Raw genomic sequence first — 24,408 nt, 5'->3', positions numbered from 1 at the left:
AACATATATACATATAAATATATATACATACAACGGTGCATACTAATGGTTATGGGGATGATTGTAGATCTGTGCAGTGAATCCTAATGGATTAGTTTTGATTTAAAGACCACTGTGGCTAAAGTACAAAAACTTAGTTTCTTACATTAAAAATATAAGTACAGATATTTGTATCAAACTTCTCGGTTTAGCAGTCGCCGTAAAAATAAATAACGAGGCTACCTCGAAAAATGTAAAATTGTTCAGAATCTCCCGATATAAGTGTAGGCACCAAATCAAAAAATATGAAAACAAAAAAGAGCTCGTGGACGTTATAATATAAAGTTATGATTAACTATGTAAAGTACACACTTTGTCATCTTTTAACACCGTCGTTTTATTCAGAGTAAATCATTTACAATGAACGAAAACATTTATTTTAATGAAATTGAATAATCTTTCAATTGTTCATTTACTTTTTTAATACGGGGTTAATTGATAAATTATTGTATAGGCGCCTGCGTGCGTTTGTATTTAAACAAATGCGTTTTAAAACTTTTATTTGGACAATATCGTTTAAAAACGTTCAAGATAGTAACTATAGGTTTAGTGATTAAGCGAAGCTCGGAAAGCTGAATTTCAATGGAAACTATACGAAAGTTTTTCCTTCTTGCAGACACTAGCGTAATGCGATGCGTGAACTCTGATAACTATGAAATTGTCTTCAAGGATGCACGTACCGTATAGTTTAACGTGCGTGGGTCATTCGAATAAATATGTGCACACGTAGGTACTGTACAATGTAATGGTGACCATTGTCGGTTTACGGTTTTGAAATAAATTGCATTCCATTTGCATATCAGTTTATCATTATATTATAATCAGTCACGGGCGTTGGGTAGGTATAGTACCTATATACCTCTAAAATAAAACCGTCGCAAATTGATGATTTTAATGCTACGATAATGCATATTTTATGTCGTTGGACTATTGAATCAAGTCACATTTGGATCCATTTGGATTACAAGTCAATTTATTCAACTCCAATGGTTTTGGTAATTTACTGAAAATGCATGCGATGATAATATGATTAAGTTTATCTTTGGATATAGGTGACAAAATTAATTTAGAGTAACTTTTTATGTGAGAAAATTAGAGAGATTTCAAAGCAAAAATTATATGAATGGGAAACTGATTTCAAGAGTTCATTAGTTTTCCTTTGCATAATTGTGATTTCTGAGTAAAGTAATGTACGGGTTTTTAATGAAAAATGTTTGCAGTTGATAGTCATAGTGAAGTAGTATAAATCGTATAAATAATACCTAGTATTTATCCTTGATAATTAAATTGTCGCTTTCTAATAAAGCTTAAATATTAAAATGTGTTTTATTTTATATAGGTACAAGGTAGCCTGGTAGCCGATAGGTATTTATTTAAATATCTGCACTCATTTCACTTACTTCGAAAAGTTTTAATAATTTTTTTTACGTGATTTGGTATAATGGCAAACCAACATTTCAATTATATTTTTACAATTTTTCACCATTATCATATTCTTAAGTTTTTTTTTTCATAATAACAATCGTTTTAATTTAATACTTCGAAGAAGTTTGTTTTTTTGGAACATTTCGCTACGTTATAATCGAATTTCGGAGTAGTATTTAATTATATGAAAGTATTAAACGTTTTGATCATCGAAGTTGTAATGGAACAAAAGTTACTATACTCAGAAAAATGTTGATTCACTACATATCTGCTAATTTTTAAACCTCGAATACTTATAACAATAATTAACAATAAAATTCGATTTTCTTACATCAAAGTAGTCAGAAAAATATTCTGTTCGTAGTATTAAATTCAGAATATACCTATGTTATAATTTAAAAAAAGTTTTAATCTTAAAACTGATAAGAATGAAAAATTTTAAAGACATTTATCATTATAATCAAATTATGTAAAAATAATATTTTTAAAAAAGTTTAATCTTTTTGATATAATGTGGGTAGACACGTTATGTATTATAAATTAACATAGTATAAATTTGGACATTTATTTATTCGTTAAAAACAATGTCAACATGTTTGTTTTTTTAAAAAAAAAGTGCAAGACTGATATAATAAAATATGTATATTATATTATTATGATTAGTTTGAAACAAAATGTACAGTTTTATTTATTTAGTTACTTTAAAATGAAAATTTAATTTAATTCTAATACCTGCAGGTGTATTATAATTTGTTTTCTTGATACAATATTACACTATCACTTATATCATATTGTAATAAATAATAACTTTAACAAATAATAATCAAACATTATTACATAGGTACATTGCCCACGATATTTAAGAAATTGAAATTGTAAATGTTCAGTCATAATGGACCAATTTATGGTATATGCTAAATGATTATTTAATCTTACCAATGTTTACTCAATTATGGTACTACATTGATGTATTTTCAACATTGTTGTTACTATACACCTAAAATTAGCAGTTTTAAATTGATCAGCGGATCATAATTATTTTATTATTTAAATGCATTAAACAATTATTACAGGTTAGGTCATATAAAATAAAACACCTAACCTGAGTTTTATAATGAATATCAGATATAATTTATTGTAAAAAAAATAAGTATAGGGACTACCATGTTCAATGAAAAAATGTATGTTTAATATATAACTTGATCTAAATTCAACTTTTGAACTAAAAAGTTAAAAATGTATACTTGAATGACCATGACAAATACTTAAATAAATAGTAGTATAAGCAAATATTAAACATTAAGAAATATTTAACATCACGAGTTATTATAATAATATGTGTTATATAATTTGCATATTATATTGAATTAATTAATTTAAGTAACTTTTCATGTACTATTAAAATATAATAATCAGTTATATTAAATTATAAAATAATATTTATGATCAACGTGTGCATTATAGGGTTATTTTTAGGGAAATAATTTAATTTTATATCAATATTGAACGTTTAACATTAAATGTATACATTGGAAGGTAAATAGCCATTAATTACTTCATCAGCTCAAAATGGTTTATTTAAATTTAATGTTGATATATGCGACAGATAAACCAGCAGCCGGTGGTGTAACTTGTACTTAATTTCAGTGGTATTTTATAACGGACGCGAGACTAGTGTTTGAAAAAGGTCATCCATATTATAGTATTTTTGCTAACTAATTTCGGTATATTATATTTTTTGGAAGATTTATGGCTGATGGTTGATGCACATTCACATAATAATATTTCTTACATTTTAAGTCAATCTCGTCAAGACAATAAATAATTACAATCGATATACCTATTTAATTTTTTGCATTCATTGTATTTCATTAAACTTTTAAGCCAATAGACACAATCATTCACATTATATTTGAAAAAAAACATATTTATACATTCATAATTTTGCTTTTAACTTTTGGTTGGTAAATATCGCATATAAAATGTTAAAATAATGAAATAATTATATACATTTAATAATCTATAAAACTAATGGCCGTTCCTACAATGTCCGGTGAAGTGTCGGTTAACGCTAACCGACTGATAACAGATTTTTTTACAGGCAGAATTCGGACGGTTAACTTTAACCGGTCATTGTAAGAACTGCCCTAAATAAAATATAAATTTATATAATGTATATGTTTATTCTTTAGCAAATCACCCGTGGATAAATAAATTATTTTTTATATTAGTTCCACATATTATGGGGTCAGTCAGTTACAGTATATTTTTCTCCTATAATAATGATGAAACTCAAGTTTTCTCTCTCTGCGCTCTCTCTCTTTGGTTTGATAATAAAACCGTTGATTGAAACCTGTCAAAGTTCAAGTCATCAATTAACGTGCTCCTGAGTTCTTAAAAAATGTGTTAAATATAGATAGAATATTAAACCAAATACCGTTCGCCGTTCGCCGTTCGCCGAGAGAATATGGATGCGCACAACCCCACCACAACTACCAAAATTCCCCACACTCCTCGGCTCGAAGTAACCACATTGATCGGTGAATAGAATATGACATTTACATTTTATGTAAATAATATCGACTTCCAGATTCAAGCTGTTGGTATTATAATTATGACATACGTACTATTGATCGTACTTATAGATGTTAATACAGACTATATAGACATACTATAGATATTGTGTATAAGCTATAAAGGACATATATTGTTTGATTAAATCTTTGATTTGATTACCAGCTATACCTACCTGCAGACTACCCGTTTAAAATTACGTATAAAAGAATTTGTCAAACTGAACGCTATTAAATTCCTAGTGGTTGATATGTGTAACTGCAACTGCAAGAGTCTTCGAATTCAAATAACTTGAGAGCGGAATTTTGATCCTTCTTTTATCCAACAATGTAAACAATATAAATTCCTGTGTTTATGGTTATTTCGAGGAAGAATTGAAATATTTTTAAGCTAAAAATGGACGATAATCAGCAGTTAATAACAATATTATACAATTCATACACTAATAGTTCAATACTACCAAGTGTCTAAGAAAAAAATTATGATTATTCTCTTCTATAATATACGTGTCATAGTTTTTTTTACGTACTATTTGAGTGTAATAATCGGTTATTGTTAAAAAAAAACTTTGTAAAATCTGTGCTACTGATTGTTTCCCCGGTGTCCATCGATAAGTCCGTCGTTTGCTACATAAAAGGAGCTCATCGAATGTGAAAACAATTTTCTTTTGTGACGACAAGTATCTAATATATATCGAGTTGTAAAAGAAAAGACGACGACAACGTGATGAATTATTTTCATACGAGGTCCTTATATACCTTAAAAATGGTTTTCAACGAGCACATAAAATAATATTTTATTCTAAAAATATATTGTTTGATATTCTTATATTTTTAGGTAAATTTAAAATATTAGGAAACAAATTCGTTTTTATTAAAACAAAAAATAAAAATAATAACATTGTTATTTATCATAATATTTCGATTTATGTTTGAATTGTTTATTGAAAATATTATATATTTTATGTTCATGGCCAAATGTATCCTGCCTAACCAATTTTATTTTATTAGCTTATTTATTTTGACTGACTTATTTTTATGATATAAAATTATATTACGCACATTTAATAATTTAATGCAATTTACGTTTATATTCGTATCATAAAAACGAAAAATACGGTGTGCTTGATATAAATTTATATAAACAGTAGGTACCAAAAAACTTACCATTTGAGCATGCTAAAATGTTTTCTTAAACATTTCGAAATTAAGAAAGTTTTAGAATTTTTGTATTATTACGATGAATAAATCACAATATCTTAATATTGTTAGGCGAGTTATAATTGTTGCCATAAACGTACGTATGTTCAATCTTCCGCTTGTGTAACTTGTTTCACTCGTTACAAACACTACACACACTATACTACAGTATAATCTTGTTCGTAAGTCTAGTCGATACCTACGCTTTTAGAAATGTCTGCAAATAACCTCTTGAAAGTTTTAAAGCCTGATTATTACATTATATTTTAGAACCGTGAGCATTATACTATACCCCGGCCCACGAGAGTCCATACGTAAACCGCGCATTCATATAGTAATACGTGACGTCTGTTTTCTCCCACCATGATGCCATTCCCACTATTCGGCAACGTGCTGATGCGCAGTGACGGACGCGTTCTGACATATGGACTCTCGTGGACCAGAGTATAGAGTTGTACACCGTGCGTAGAATATTTAGTATAAATCTTAAAAATCTAATCAAAATAAAACAAATCGCTTTTTGCTTGTTTTGTATTATTCAAACTGTAATCAAATAATAACTTTAGGAACACGAAACAAAAAATAAAGGCTGTGTCTAGCTACCCGGGTGTAAATTCTTATGACTCCGGCTGCCACAAGACACATTCTTATCGGACGATAATGATGATAACTCTGACGACGTCGAGGAAACACTTGCACACCGACTTACACCATAGTATATTATTATAATTTGATCTAAGAATATATTGTACTGCCAAAAAGACATCTTTTAGTTTTATGATTGAGATAATATATACGAATAAGAAAACAAAGATTTATAAGTGTGTAAAAACCTTAATATTATGATAAAATAAATTATTATAGGCGTTCTTAGGTTAAATAATATTATGTCTTATTCATTATAAATACCGGTATGTACAATAATCATTCTATGTCAGTGGTTCCCAAACTTTTTTCCTTTGCAGTGCATTATTATTAGTTATTGTACGTCACTGCTAAAGTGCCAACTCTGGAATATTTGTCTGATCGCCAAAAACAAGTAGGTACTCAAAAGGACCGGAAACACACATAGTTACGTAAATACTCAGATATAAACAGCACACTTTTAAAATTTCAAGGCACGTCCTTTGGGAAACACTGTTATATATTATGTGCACAATAACTAATTTTTTGTCATGCCTGTACCGAAAGTTTAGTTTTCGACGACGGTTGAAGCGTTGGAAAGCGACTTTTTTCCATCCAGAGGGTGGTACAGTGGAAATCCCAATAAGTGCTAGGCTGTGAAGTGGAAATCCCAAAAAGTGCCGGGCGGTAAATTGGAAATTCACAAAAGTGCTGGGCGTGCATATTAAGCGTATTCCCAACACAACCAGACACTGAAATTTATACCACGGTCCTTACAAAACATAAACTTTTGTACACATCTTATATTTATATTATAATCTACTTGCATGATGCATAAATACATTTTTATTCCATGAAATTGTTTTCGCAGAAAAGTCTGGTCGTTGCATAGATCCCTGCATCACCTTTTCCGTGATGAATGGAAGCAGAGGTGTGATAAAAAATAGTATGTGTGGCTCGTGCGGGAAGGCAATTTCAGTCTTGAGCGAAACGCAGCTCTCGCACACAATATAATATTAAATCGTTTTTATACTATACTATCGTTTTCAGTTCCTTGGTGGGCTTTTGTTGGATTAACGCAAACAATTATTTTAATATTTTACATCAAATATACTTAATAAATGACTCTAAGTTCAATAATAACCGTAATTGTGGGACCAATAGACGCCCTAAATACAGTCTTGGGTTTCTGTTAATTGAAATTCACGGCGGTCAAATTGGATGCTGACAAACAAGCAACATTAGAGCCTGCAGAGATGAGCTACAATAAGGTATCTGAAATCTGTAGTTTTATCGGTAAGTCAGAATGATTAATTAATTATTATATCATAACATATTATATTTCATGATAACCACTTGCGTATACTGTATTAAAATGTTTGTGTTGCTCATTAATTTTTTCTACTTTTTGATAAGTTTTAATTTAAATAATGAAACGCTATATTATACTGCTTATTTCGTTTGAAATTAAAATGTTAAAATTCTGAATAATTTTTTTATCAACCGGTGCTCCTCTAGTGTACTTATAGTAAGTTGTGTATCGATAAAACTACTAAGTACTCGTAGCACAAATGCAATTCAAATCTTACATTTTAGAGTAAAAGTTGAAATGTAAAACTTTCTAACGTATAAAAATATTCGCAGACAGCATACAGTGTGTCGATTTAAAAATATAACATTTTAAGTATTATAATTTATTTATAAGGCGATTTGAACGTTTAAAAGAAATTACAGACCACTCTTAGTGTGTTTATACTTTATACTCATGTTATTCTATAAGGCGATTACAATTTTTAATTTTGATTTCCTTGTGTTTTTTTTTTTTTATATATAAGTGGCGTTAAGATAGATACATGTTATTTTAACGGTATTTCGAAGTATAAAGTACACAGATCGTGGGAAAGCTTTCTTAATGTTTGTAGGCCAATGGTGAATTTCATTGTAATTCGAGTTTAAGAGGATGCCATTACATGAGACCCGCATGCGTCATCTTTGTCTTACAAACGTACAGGACAGAAAATTTGCACTCAGTAGAACTATAACTTATTGTGTTGTTAAATTTAATATTAGAGATAATTGCCCTATGATCAAAGGTAAGGATATTAGTTATGTTCTCTCGTTAGTCGTTGGTTTCTACGACATTTCTTTTTTAATCGAGTATGAACATTTATTTATTTTAATATTTTACATTCATACTGATAACTAGCTTAAAAATTATAATATCGTAAAAACACAACTAGTTAACATAGATAATTGTCTTACCTTTAAGTTGGATAATATAGGTCAATTAACTCTAATATTTAAGCTGACAACACAAAATTGGTTCTGCTGAAGTCAAATTATATATGTTTTACGTTTGTAAGACGGAGAGAGCTGCACATGAGGGTGTGGCGTCTTCTTAAGTAGATTTAAGACTGATAGTATCTCAACTGTCAAATTTCAATAAGTTCGTTTTGGGTAAAATAACCGATTTTTCAAACTTACGATTTAGTCCTTCTTAGCCAAGTTGACACTAATATTGACTGCTGTTTATTGTCGTTATAATAACAATGATATCAATCTCATTGTTATTATTGCTGAGTATTTACAAATACTGAGACGTAAATGTTATCTATGCAGTAGCTTGTGTAAAAAATCGAGTTTAGATAACACTTGTATTCACATACTAGGATCATATAGGTACCTTATTATAAATTTATAATACAAGTTTAGGTGCCAAATAAAAAACAAGTTTTTACAATATTAATATAATAAAATATTATATTATATGGGTATTATATAGAAATTAAAACTTTAAAATCCATATTATAGAATCACCTTGTTCGCCCCTTTCAATAATGTAATTTTTGATTTATATATTTAAAAAAAATAATTTATTTTTCTATATAATATATTATATGATCACGTGCCCACGTTTATTATTTTTATTATTATTATTTTTTAGTGCGTAACTATAATAAATGTAAAAATTACGAATATGAAGTGAAAAGTAAATATAAACAATTTGTAGGAATTATCACAGTGAGAAATTGTGTTTAAGATAATCTAATATCAATAAATCTATTAGTCTATATGACTATATCGTACTACAACTGAAATAATAGTGACACAACTCTAAAAACATAACTGTTGGTAATTAGCTATTTAAGATTTTATAAAGACGATACAAACCAAATTTTTATTCAATTGTTATGCTGTTTTGATAGAAATATGTTAAATTACATTATTTTTAAATATGCTTGGTAGATGATGTAAATAATTTATTAACAAATGTTTGAAAACATTTTGTTTTAAGTCACTGTTCGTGACAGAAATAATCATTTTTGTGTATATTGCCTGATGAAAGCATATAGTGACGCAACTTAAAACTGAGTATTAAATAAAACTGCACCTATGTCAATTAAAATTATAAATTGTATAAATAATATTATTTATAATAAACTGATTGTAACTTATATACTATACTTTATATATTTCAGTTCTTAATGGTTATAATATTATATAACATTGACCACAGTACTATAAAAGATGATAGTAGTGATGATATTTGAAATTTTAACAATACAATTAGATAATATGTCATATTATAATCTGATTTACCAGATTCGTTAAATATTTTATTATATCCAAATGTATTCGTCTAAAGAGTAAAAAGTCATCAATAATAGGTACTTCATAACCACTGACCATAATATAGCCATAACAGTAGATAAAATATTAAATAAATATATCTTTATATTGCGTTTTATTTAAATGGGGTGTAAAAACACCGTCAGATAAAACGAAGTGGCCAATATTTTAACAAGTCCTAGCGAAATCTTTTGAAAAAAAAAATGAAAATAAATGTTAAATTATCCAAGTTCATTGTATTCAGGAAATCAATTATCGTGTACACCCGCGCGAGTTTACGGTGCTTCGGTGGTACCCACCACCCATCAATTTTACGAAGAGTATCGAATGACACGAACCCGACCATATTATAATTTCACACCCACACCTACACCATTACCGTAATATGGATAATCATCGCGTTTATCTTGTGCTCTGTACGTAACTTAATTGCACACATATAATAATAATATTAGATAAGTATAGCGTTTGAGTTAATTATTTTCATTTATTTTTTCATTTTAAAAAAATTAATTCATTACCATAGTAATTGGTGGCTGACACAAATTCAATTTACCCTAAGTAAAACAATAATATGCCGTCTATATCCAAAAAAGCAGTGCCTCACAAAACAATATTATTACCCGACACTTTTTCCGATTTTTCGCAATGTTCTCGGAAATCGGTAATGATTATCTGGTATATAAAATTACCTATACCTATACGACGATTCGTTTAATTGAAGAACCTACTTAACTTTATTGCACTGTCTCAAATATATGGATCTGTGAGTTTCTTAAAACTGTTGAACTTTTTTGCTACCCCACGAAGGTTGTTAATATTAATTTAGAAAAAAAAAATATCTTATCCGTGTTTACATTTCTGGTTCAGTGAATAATGTATAAATGTATTATACGTCTTACCTATAAGTATAGAAACATCATGTTGTAGCTCAAGCAATTATTTATTTCGTACGTTTTGCATTCACGTTTAGTGATTTTCTACGTACAATTGTATTTGTTTTGGGAATTTTATCGCATCCCTTTAAAATAAACGTAGAACTGAATTTTGAATTTATCGATACTGATAAAATCGCATTTTCCTATGTACAGTAAATAAACAGTTACTTTATCAGATATATATCATGTTCTGTGATATATTATTTCATATTATTTATATATTTTATTTTATCGAAACTAATGAATACAATGATTTCTCAATCATTACAAATTTATACTAGAGAATATGTACGAAAAAATCGTTGTAGTAAATGTACCAAATACTATTAAGTTATTAATGTTTAAGATGGGTATTTGGAATAAAACTTATGAGCATTTTTATCAACTGAACCTTATCTGTTGATAAACTATTAAAATAATATGTGAGATATTGACACTGAAGAACAAAAATACTTTTTAATCTTAAAATATAATATCATTGGTAGGAGATTCTGTATTTATATGGAATAAGCATAATATTATTTAAATACCTGTGTTTTAAAACCTAACCTATTCATTAAGAGACCTCAATAAAAAAAATCTGGTCAAAATTCATAAAATATCTTATCAAAGAATATTATGCAAAAATTAGTATTTTGTACTGAGTCATGAAATTAGTAAAACCAGAATGTGTATGCATTTAATATTGAATCGGTTTTTAAATAAACAAATAAAATATACATATTGAAAATAAAGGTCTAAAAATATTCAACTATCTTAAATTTAATTAATGTATATTATTATGTTTTAGAGGTTATTCATTTTAACTGTGATTATTAATAATTAGTAGGGAGGTATGCAAACAAATCATTTGTATGGACGTAATGATCCTAATTTCATAAAAAAGTAGTGTCCTAACTAAACGTAATGTTATGTTTATGACATAGGTGAAATTTACTCAAGCAACCCAATTATTTAAATTGTTTCATTCAAACATCATATAATTAAATAAGATGATTTGGAAAAAAAATGTCGATAATTATCTTTAATTAGTTGTTCAGATTTCTTTAATCATCACATACATGTTGGAGAATTCGATTAATTAGTATTATTCGCCCAAAGAAAAATTTAAAATACGTAACGTTTTTTATATTTTTATTTTTATTGTGACTTTGTACAAAACCAACGAAGTTTAAATTATAAATAGTTCAAATCGGTTTTGCTTTATATCAACATCCAGATATCACACTAGGTACTCTTTATAATCGATAATTTGTATTTACTAACATCCAAGTGTAATGGGATTGATATTATTATAGTGAAGAACATTGTATATTAAAAATCAATAGGTACACATTTCTCTGGGTTTTATTTCATTTCATTTCACTTATAATTTAACTCTAATCTTTGCAAAGACCATAAATGTATTAATATGACTAGACTCAAACATATAATAGTGTAATAGATTTTGATTCATCTAAATTAATTTCTAATGATGAAAATATCATCGCTTTAATTAAAAATTGAAAATTGTTCATAACATTTTCTTTCTAATACTTACTTAGTAGGATACTATCTAGTATGGATTTGAAATTTATTATATTTAATTTATATTGCTCGTATAATTGTGTTCTTTAAATAAATGTAGTATTATCATTTTTAATTGTTGAATTTACATTTAGAAACGATATGCGGGTTAATACAAATTATTGGTGTCGAAATAGTTTTAAATTTGAAATTATACTTGTATGACTTATTAGTTTAGTATAATATGAATTATGTGATAAGCGGGTACTGTTCACTTGAAATAAGGTTAATAAAAATAATAATAAACTAGGTAGGTTATAATATAACTTATATACATTAAAAGTATGTATAACAAAAATTGAAAAGATAATATTATTGTTTTTTTTTTTTTTTTTTGGTAGTTACCAGATACGAGTTATGAGTTATGCATTTATACAGGTGATTTAAAGAGATTAAACCGTTATAACGAAAAACACGTTTAGATGACTACGTAGTATATTAAATAGGTAGCTACTAAAAGGTCTTCGACGGCATCATGGACAGCTCGGGAATGTTGTATCTATGTTATTAACGACAATAACTCAGAATATTACGAGATGATGACTTGAGTCGTTATGGACATCAACGTTTTAAATATGAGATAAAAATAATAAAAATAATAATAATAATAATAAAATGTGTATTTTTGTTTATCTAGCAAATAAAAGATAAAATATATCTTTAAGATTAAAATAACAACACAACAATTTAACATAAACAAATAATCGTAAAAAAAGGTAACTTAAAAAAAAAATAAATACAACTTAAATCATAAAATATAGTCATTATTGGAACACATTCACGTAGCAGTATCATCATACTCGAAAGTATTAACAAATTCATGTTAAACACTGGTTTTCGCAAAACTCATGTAACTCATTATAGTATCGCAATTTTCTGTCATGTACCTACTGCAATGACGTTTAACTGAATTAGTATAGTATCATTCGAAATAATGGTTTTTTTCCACATAACTTATATAATATACACGTGCATATTTTTTTTACGAACATATTATTTTCGCTTAAAACCCTTTTTCTAAATAAAAGATTTGTGTTGTGCGGAACCACGATAAAAAAATATTTCTAGTAGCTCTGTGATTTTAAAACACGAACGTGAACCATTTAGTCACAGGAACATTACTTCGAAACCATTAACAGTTTGATCACGGGTTCTGAACAAAAATGCTAATCGTGAAAAAATTTGAAACTTGTGGAAATGTTAATTTCCGTTTGAATGTTAGGTACATGTCAGTTGAAAATGTTGGTTATCTTTTTAATTTTAACACAGAATAGATGATTTCATCTATTCTGTGATTTTAATATTAATCATAACTAATAATAATAACTTATGGTAGGTTTAAAATAGTGTTTAAAACAGCGTTTTAAATCATACGCAGGTACATTATTTTCGATTTTATAAATTTTATATTTCAGCCTATATTATTAGATCAATAACAACTCGAAACCGTAAATATGGAATTATACAAAATAAAAACATCTTATATTATGCAACAATATTCAATATAGTATACCATTGTCCATAGTAACTTAGTTTTGAATAAGAGCTCATTTTAATACTATATGGGAACAAAATATTAATTAGGTACATATCATGTGAACCAATCCTGTAATTATTATAATATTATATTAATAGACACTTAAAAAAATGCTAAATGTATTTTTTAAAATTTACAATCTTATGGTAAACTTATAGTTTTTTCGTATTATGCCATCCAAACTCAGTTCTATGCGTGCTATGATAAATAATAAAATGGCCCTAAAATGTCTGTAACTTTTTTAATTTTTTATTATTGGTACGCCGATTTCTAGTTTAGATATTTTATAAATTATTAATCTCACAACAATGAGGCACTTTTGTACTAGAGAACCTTTGTAAGTGAGACGTATTATATATTTCTCAACGTATATAATATATTATATTAAGTTTAGAAGAAAAGTTTATCTTTCACCGATCTTTCAATGACCGAAAAAAAACTGTCGAATCGGAAATGACCGTAAACGACTTACAGTAGTTCTGGGGCATTATCATGAGTGTGAATTGTATAATATGCATAGTATTTTATTTGAAAAAACATGCACATTGTGATGTACACATGACCTTTTGTTGAAAGTAACATTCCTTAATTGCATCCATCCGTTAGATATTGCTTCGGCAGTTTGTTTTAAAAGGGTTACTCTCCTTTTATATTGGCCCAGCCACGATGGAATCGTTATATAGACAGAAGCCTAATGTCATTATAATCTCCCGTTAATAATTATTGACATTTTGTGCTAGACCTATTGATTATAATATAATATATTGTAATAATATTGATTATATAACGATGTATTTTATAATATAATATCTGTGCCAGTTGAAATACCATTTTTAATATTTTTTTTTATAAAAATCCAATACTTAAATTATTGGTAATAATTTATTTTCAAAAGACTATTGCATTGTACTTTTACATTATGCCTGACAAAATTAATATGTTGCTATAACCACCTAAAAGCTACAAAATAAAAAATACCACGATAAAAAGTAAATTAGTTTTTTTAGGTATTTGTACATTATAAGTTAATTTACTAAAATATTTTAAATTGCTATAAGTTTAACCTTGAAAACGCTAAGAAACATATTTTATGTTTTAATATTTACAAGACGTTTTCATTGTGTGTTGTTGAATTACCAAGACTTAAAAAACTCAAAATCTAATTTTAGTATTATAAAGTTTATATTGTTTTATTTCATGAATAAATTTTCTAAAAATTAGAATCCTTCAAATACACTGTTTTTGCGCATGACAAATGTTGTTTGAGAAAATTCATGTTTGTTATCTAATATATAACAATAATTTATACGATTTTCGCTAATACATATGTATACATTTCATTGGTAAAATATATCAGCGAAAAGATCTTAAAACAAAATAAATAAGCATTAAAAATGTAATCTAAATTAATTTTATCTTAATTTTTTTGCTCCATATATTTTCCTGAAAAACTCTTCGAGAGACAATATCCCAGGGACCTCCTAAAGTGATTAAATAAAACAAAAAACCCTAGTTGGGTAGAAATACTGATTGTCTGCTGGTTTAAACTAATTTTAAACTGTCACCTCAAAAATAAAGTCACCTCTTCTTCATCTTATTTTCATATTATACCTACTTTTGTATAGACCATAAATGCATTTTTTAATAACAAAAATTATAAAACACCACTAAAACAATAATTATGATAAATCAACAATCTTTATTTATCATAATTTAAATTCATAATACTATTATAATTTCACTTCTAGGAAATATGTAAAATGTAAAATGTAGATCAAAAATGACGTATTTATCCACAACAACCATGAAAAGTTTGAAATTGCTAGTCGGTAGGAAAGTGGATCTTGTTGAAACTAATTGGGTAGAGTTACACCAATAAAAAAATCAATCTTGTCAAAAACCAATTTTGTGTAAAAATTACCGTTTTTCTTTAATTGTTGTTTTGTTTTTCCCTGCATTTTTAAAAACAATTGAAAATTTTAAATTTTGACCTTCCGAATGCACCAACTAGATTCACTCTCCCACCGTACAAGATATTATTGACGAAAATCGAAGTAGTGTTACTGCCCTAAATGGTGATGACAGACAAAAATGAATTAAAAAATTAAAAAATTAAAAAATTAATAAATAAAAAACTAAAAAAAGCACACATCGTTGTAAAATCAATACATTCATCTCTCCGCTCAGAATCTAAAAATAAATTTTTTTTATAGATCATGCTTAAATATTTTTTACATGTAATTATAAATGTACAATAACCTTATATACCATAATTCAACTCAGTATAAATAAATTGTATAACTTTTTGAATAGGTACAATATTATACAAATAATATTTTTTTGAGGCTCGTGAATAGATTATATAGTATCGGAGTTCCGTGTTCACTCGATTTGGTGCCTATGACTTAGACTAGAACTAGAAGCTCTATAACTTGGACGTATTACTTCTTTACGCAATTGGATACAATTACAACATTTAAATTACTAAATCGTAATTTTTATAAAAATAAATTATATATATATTTTAATATTTAAATTACAATTGGAGACTAATATTAAATAATTGGTTTAATAACTAATAAGTCTGTAACATTTGAATTCCGTAACAATATAATATAGTAAAATATGGTTTTAATTTAAATAAACACATTCAAATAAAATTAATTGTATTTCAATTCGTTATTTCATATAATATTTATTTGGTGAATTAAATCATAAGTGAAATACATACAATGATTTTCAATTAGTCCAATAGTTAATTTAATCAACAATTGCTATCAAATCTATTCCATTTATAATTGAATTGGTATGGTATAGATGACAAAACGATATTTCCTTTTAAAGATAACTGCATGTTATGTTTTTTTAACTGCGTTTAATTTAGTTAAGATTTCAGTAATTCTTATTTATAAAGTCACATTATCTAACAAGATTGTTAACAAAAACATAAAAAACTAAGTTAACATTAATTTAAATGTAATATATTAATTATATTATGCCATAATTTTGTATTAAATACCTAGACAAGTTTTACAATGATAATATAAACTATGACTTACTTTTATATAATATTATTTACATATAATCTAATGTATTGTGTAATGATCATTTTCCAACCGTTTTTATAGCACTATTAAATAGACATTTAAATAATAGCTATTTTTATTTGATTAGAATGCTAGGAATTTATTATGTAGAAAATATGTTTAAATACAATTATTTATTTATAAACATTAGATATAACGATTTATATTTATATATGGAATAATATATAGTGTGTACTGCATAACCGTACTCTAGATTGAGGTTTTTAGAAATGAATTGTTTGTTTTAACTTTAAAAAATATCCATACCACAAAATTATGTTTAGTTTATTTTATTTGTGTATAAAAGCAAGTTTAAAAAAAAAAAATCTTGAAGTATTTTTGTGTATTATGAACGTACCATGTACGTAAATTATTTTGTGTTTTTGATAATATATAAAAAGCGTGTATTTTTGATTTTCAATTTATACAATTAATTTCTTAGCTAAGTATTTGCTTTATTCAAGTATATACATCTAGAAACCTAGAACCCTAACCTAATTGAATCATAGGGTTTTTTCTTTTATAAATATATTTTCTTTTAAGCTAAATATTTTAACAATAATATTATATTGGTTTATATTCACTATTACAAATAATACTGTATACTTTCATAAACATTTGTTCGTATCTACTATAATATTATGACAAAAATATTTGAAACTTAATTATTCATTAAATTATTTTAATTATTCCAATGATGTTTTACCGCTGGGGACGTATTTATTGGTTTTTCTAAAATATATTATGTCAACGTAGATTTAACATATTATATTATAATATGATGGTAACATCATACAACCAGTATAATAATTATTATTACCATAGATATCATGTAGTATGCACGACTTGTGATCACATAGCTTTTACTGAAATCAAACACAGTATCTTAGTGGGCGTTATAATCTAATTAGATACCATCTATTCTATGCGTAACTTCATTTATTAGCAGATATACATTATTAATTATTAAACATTGTACGGGAGTGCTTATGGTAGACACGAGTGATGTTATAAAAGTTATAAAATAGGTACCTAGGTATTATTTCAATTTTAATTTTTCAAGCTATAAAAAAATAGATGAATTTAACAACCACATTTTATAAATATTTGTTGTAATGATTTAATATGAATTAACGTCTTTACAAGCAATTTAATTCTTCAAAAATTTGTTTTTATTATAATATCATAGACTATGCCCATAAATAAAATTTATTATTTTATTAAATATAAATTTGCCATATTTTGGTTGACTATTATAGAAGCAAACAAAAAATGATATAGAAATTACAGCGCTAAAGAAGTTCATATTGTTAACATAGGTTACATTGGTTCGTATTAACTTACTGAAACTTATCAAACAATTATATTTTCGTTATTTTTTTTATTAATTAACCCGTGAAAATTTAGACCATTGGGTGGTTTTTACTATGGGGGAGGGTACTGTAAGTTTAAACACGTATGTTTTAATTTGACAGATTTTTTAATGGGCACCCGTAGGTATCTGCCATGCCCTGGTTTTCTTCAACAGTATTTTGTTCGATGGAAATTGAATCTAGTTGGTGCATTCAGGAGGTCAAAATTTAAAATTCCCAATAGTTTTCAAAAGAACTGGGAAAAACCATTATAAATTAAGAGAAAACGGGAATTTTTACGCAAAATCGGTTTTCCACTACATCGATTTTGGTTTTTGGTGTAACTCTAAAAAAAATGACCGTATATACAAGAAATTTTCAATGGTAGTTTATGTTTGCATTTTCAATACTGGATAACATTTTAAAAATATTTTAACGTATTATAATCAAAATCGTAATGGAACATTTTTGAGGGGATATTCTACTTCAATAACATAATACCTAGTCTATGACGTACTTTATGAATGTTTACGAGTTAGGTAATTATTATAGTTAAGTACTCAAAATAAAATAATTTATAATAATACCTACTTAGTCAAATATAATACTCATACAATTATTTTATATTAAAAAATTGCAAAATGCTTACGGATTAATATTGCACCCAATAATTTTCAAAACAAAAGTAAGTAATATTATTTTAGCATATTATACTTAGTGTTATAAAGAAGAATAACTCAGAAATTTTTTGTCAAAATTTCGATTACAATACGTCAAATTGTTCAGAAAAATCATTATTCAATAAATCCAATATTGGTATCCCATCCGAAAAAAACCCGGGTTTATTCCTTTTTTTTTCGGAAATTTTAATCTCCAGCAAATACTATTAAGTTATTAATGTTTAAGATGAGTATTTGGAATACAACTTATGAGCATTTTTATCAACTGAACCTTATCTGTTGATAAACTATCACAATATGTGAGATATTGAGGCTGAAGAACAAAAATACATTTTAATCTTAAAATATAATATCATTGGTAGGATTCTGTCTTTATATGGAATAAGCATAATATTATTTAAATACCTGTGTTGTAAAACCTAACCTATTCATTAAGAGACCTCAATAAAAAAAATCTGGTCACAATTCATAAAATATCTTATCAAAGAATGTTATGCAAAAACTAGTATTTTGTACTGAAACATGAAATGAGTAAAACCAGAATGTGTATACATTTAATATTGAATGAGTTTTTAAATAAACAAATAAATACATATTGAAAATAAAGGTCTAAAAATATTTAACTATCTTAAATTTAATTAATGTATATTATTATGTTATAGAGGTTATTCATTTTAACTATGATTATTAATAATTAGTAGGGAGGGATGCAAACAAATCATTTGTATGGACTTAATGATCCTAATTTCATAAAAAGTAGTGTCCTAACTAAACGTAATGTTATGTTTATGGCATAGGTGAAATTTGCTCAAGCATCCCAATTATTTAAATTTTTTCATTCAAACATCATATAATTATATAAGATGATATTTTGAAAAAAAAATTTCGATAATTATCTTTAATTAGTTGTTCAGATTTCTTTAATCATCGCATACATGTCGGAGAATTCGATTAATTAGTATTATTCGCCCAATGAAAAATTTAAAATACGTAACGTTTTTTATATTTTTATCTTTATTGTGACTTTGTAAAAAACAAACAAAGTCTAAGTCAAAATGTCGATTACAATACGTCAAAATGTTTAGAAAAATCATTATTCAATAAATCCAATATTGGTATCCCATCAGGATACTCCTTAAATGGTTGTAAAAATCTAATTCACACATGTATTTCAATCCAATCGTACTCCCCCTACTCCTTCTCTACAAACAGCTAATGGCCATAGTTTCCAAGCTTACCATCAATAAAAAAAAAAATCCAAGTATTCAATAATGTCATCTTTAACTACACTTAATAATTACAAAAACCATATTTTGAATATATTCATATTTTTATTAAATATTAAAATGGAGTGAACATCCTTAAAAAATCCCTTTGTATATTATGTATGCCGATGATTTTATTTTTCTACTAATAGTATGCAATACCATAAACAATATTGTTTATGAAGTTTTTATCAACATTTATGCCATTTAGTTTAGTACAAGTGTGTCATTACTAGTGTTTTGTGCACAACGTTTGTTGTTAAATAATGTATCGTTATTACTACGGAAAGCGGCAGTTTTATATTGTTTAAATTTAATTTCTTATTTTTTTTTCTCAAATCAAACTACATGACAACCTATCAATAATTTATTCTGTTATACTGTCGTATATTATTTAATATTGAAGTCCAATATTAAAATGTATTTTGGTCAAATATAAAAATAATGACGTATTAACATGAATATTTTATTGAATATTTTAAATTATAAATTGTAATAGTGTATAATATGTTTAAACAGATTTTGTATACACATAACTATATACCATTGCCAACTAAATGAATTGAGTCAGTTGCATAAAGAGGTAAAATTATATCAGTGTATAAATGTATAATATTTTATAAAAGGCAATGTGCGTATATAATGTAATTGTGGTTATAGAGTATAGAATAAAAAAACCACTCCGTTTATGACGGAAATTCCAGTGATGGTTCTTAGAGATACCTGTAAGACTTGACTTTAAAAGTTCTTTGAACTTTTTTCTTTATATTTTTTTAATGACTTGCTATATCCATTATATTATAAATTGATCATTGTTTCCGATGGTAATAAAAGAACACAGGTACATACAGCTAGTTTTATGTAACAATTCTTATACATTTTAACATAATATTATATTACCTACTATTTCGGGAGATCAAACCACTAAATATATTATTTAGAAACGATGTTATATCAATATATTATTTTTTTAAATCGATAATATTATAATAGTATACTACTAGCATAGTAGCATTACATACTGACGGAACTGAAAGTACTTGACCGAGATGCTAGAGGATTTGTGGTAAATTACTTCTCATAACAAACATTTCCACTAAATTGTTATTACGACACGACTCCTTGAATTGCAACAATCCCTGTAAAAATATAATTGAATATATATATATAATTTGTATTATAAATAAGTCTGTAAAATAAATTTGAATTCGTCACAAGCATACGCAGATGCTGGCGTTATTTGTTAAATAACGCCATCATGTAAAATGGTGTCTATCTCTATATGTATATGAAATTAAATGTAATAAAGCCAAAAATCTTGATTACACGTATATAATATATATTTTTTTTGCGTCTATTAATTAGCAAACACAATACAAACTTATTTTTCAATAATACACATCAGAGACATTTTTTTATATTTAACTTGATTTTCGCTACAAAATATGAAATTTTTAAAAGTGATATAGAGATTTTAATTTTTATATATATCATATATTTTTTCCCCACTTTCATCATGAACATTTCACAAAAAATAAAATGTGTTTACCTAATATTTCGCATCACATAATATTCAGTAGGCACCTAATCAGTAATTAAATCAAAATACATAGGTATAACGAACTAAATAATTAATATATATATACGTTGTATAGTGATAAAATATTACATTATATGTTCACGGGTCCTTCTAAATTGAACACAACATAATTTAAGTGAATCATTTTAGAAGTGTATGTCATATCCCCAAATTGTTTGTTCAATTAAAATCCTAGTACACAGTGTTATATTATGAAAATCGGAATTGTAAATGATTTGATAATCAATGAAATTATACGATTTAAATTTGCAGTGACCCACTGAGCTCTAGTTCCACGTGTAAAATGTGTAATGGATATTTAAAAATACCAAATCATAATTTTATTACACAAATTATATTTAATACAAATATTTGAATATTATTCAGTTTGAATTTTGCACCTATAACATATAAATTACAATATATTATATTTGATCTGCCATCTATTTTCATCGACAAGATATCGAACACACATACCACTAATTTTTTTTCCTTCACATAAAATACCTAAAATATACTAACATAGTTGAACGTGTTTAGCCCGTCTTATTGATTTCTTTTTTATACGGATTTTTTTTTTTTTTTTTAAGTGTAGTAAGCTTATATTTTAGCGTAGATCCAATTTCGTTCGTGTCTATCAAAATACGTTCTACTATAGAACGAATGGTGTAACTCATTTTTTTTTTTAAATTGGCAATAGACCTATAGAAGTCTTTTTTATCTACTTAAGATCTATAAGTAGGTATAAAGATATCTGAGGCAGTTCTGATAGTATTTTTTTGTGAGGTGACATATTTTTCACACCACTTGAACATATACGTAAAAAAATGTAGTTAATAAAAGAAAAAAAAAAGTTATCATTCATATTATATAAAAAAATAGTTATTTTATTTTGTTGGGCGAGTAAAGAAAACAAAATAGAATTAACTGAATTCGCCTATTTTTTATTCGGTTTTATAATTTATTTATTTTTTTTTTTTTAATTACGATTTGTCTAATGTCGAAAATATGACGTAGGTACTTTCTTAAAGGGTAACAAAAGAACCGCATCCATAACAGTGGCATAATAGATTCATTACCATGAAAACTTCACTGTGGCAAAACCGAATAAATACGTAACAGTCACCCCACTGTCACGCCATTCGAAATTCGCGTATTCGACGTCGATCGGTATTATTTGTTTAATAAACAGTAGTCACGCGTGTCCTCACGGTTGGTTGGCACGTATTATTGTCATCGTAACAAATAATATTCCCATCTTAATAATGTATTAAAATATTTGTTTTTCGACGCCAGGCCGAGGGGATACTGTTCGAAATCCATTCACATGGTGATATACCGAAATTGCATACACACCGCGCCGTTCGACGGATATCAACATAATAATATTTTTTAGGAAAAAAAACAAACGGAGAATAAAAGTTATCTACCTGTACAATAATGTTATTTTTTTCTTGACAAAGTCGGGACAAATCTTGTACAACATGTCAGATGTAGTTTGTTTTATAAATTATTTCAATCAATTTTCTATTTATTTGTAATGGTAAATTATTATAATACAGTTTATACTCAATATTTATCGCGTTTAATGTTCAAAGTAATAAAGGTAATATTATGAATAATGTTTCTTAGTTACTCTTTATATATCTAACTCTTAAATATTTAAAATATATAAATAAATGCGCAACGCGTTTGATTTATTTACCACGTCATAAACAATTCAAGATATTTTCGAAAATAATACTTTATTCATAAGATTTAAAAATCAAGACCCTCCGTTTTTGATGATGAATATAAATAAATATTATAATTATTATAACAATATTATTACGAATTAAATCAAAACATTTAACAACTCGATGAAAGATGTTAAATTGCGCGTTATTATTGTTATCGATCTTATGTTAATAACTAAATTATTTCTACACGTCATGTCAAAAATATAGTAGTGTAATACTACTAATACTACAATATCATCTTGAAGATATGATAAAATATGTTAGTAGAATATGGTATGATGAAGACAATAAATAGATTTTAATAACTAACACGTATTCCATGAATACGTTTCTATTATTCAATGGGTTTTTAATAAATTAATTTAAATGAAAACAATATCATATCGTACAGAATATAAATGCCTAGTACCAAATATATTGTTATTTCAATCACTACATTTTTGCTAAAATATACACCAACGTATACTATAAAAATGTCATGTTATAATGATATTCACACATTTACTCTTTCGTTTGAACTAATAAGTAATAAGCAAACTAGCCATATTCATAACTGATTTTTGAAGAAATAGAAATTCAAACTGTGGACAAAATTATTTGCTTTAAGCTTATAAATCTATGCAAATTCGAGGAGACTATAATGTCAGGACATATCCTAATAAAGCTAAAATGTGAATGATTTTGCATAATATTTAATACCTATTTATTTTATTTGATTTGTACCGTTGTAATTAAACCACACCAACGTAATTGTGAAATATAAATTAAATAGTAGCTAGTTAATGTTATCATGTTTCAGTTAAAATCAACTGATTGAACATATTTATCAAGGGCATTGCTTTAGATAAAAAAATAGATAGTTAATTTTCATTTTCAATCAGAATTTAACAATATTCTACACGATAGGTATTTATTATAAATCATAGCACCAAAGTATAATACAATAATGACTTATTTTTGTCATCAGAGATAATAAACTATGTCAGTTTATACGAATACATAGTACATAGATAGGTACCTACATATAATAATATGTTTAATAACTATAACGGTTAAATACTTAAGTGTATTGATAAAAAAAAATAATTTTCTACAAAGAATGTCCATGACTATGGCATTGAACATTGTAGCAATATAAAGAAATTTTTTTTTTTTTTATTAATCTTTTAAGAGGA

General features: G+C 26.3%; 1 protein-coding gene across 2 annotated transcripts in view; it reads right to left on the bottom strand.

Annotated features, from left to right (window-relative positions):
- LOC100166514 (octopamine receptor) overlaps nt 1-24,408 on the bottom strand; it is a 60,237-nt gene that overhangs the window by 9,090 nt on the left and 26,739 nt on the right. The window contains exon 3 of one of the 2 annotated variants that reach the window (XM_029487368.1): nt 20,938-21,054. The exons of the other annotated variant lie outside the window; for it this stretch is intronic. The gene's annotated coding sequence lies outside the window, so the exon portion shown is untranslated. The remainder of the gene's footprint in view (nt 1-20,937; nt 21,055-24,408) is intronic. 2 annotated transcript variants of the gene reach the window in all.

Source organism: Acyrthosiphon pisum, chromosome A1 (genome assembly GCF_005508785.2).
Source record: "Acyrthosiphon pisum isolate AL4f chromosome A1, pea_aphid_22Mar2018_4r6ur, whole genome shotgun sequence".
Taxonomy (NCBI): Eukaryota; Metazoa; Arthropoda; class Insecta; order Hemiptera; family Aphididae; genus Acyrthosiphon; species Acyrthosiphon pisum.
Note: the sequence above shows the minus strand (reverse complement) of the source record. Positions and strands in the feature narration are given on the sequence as shown.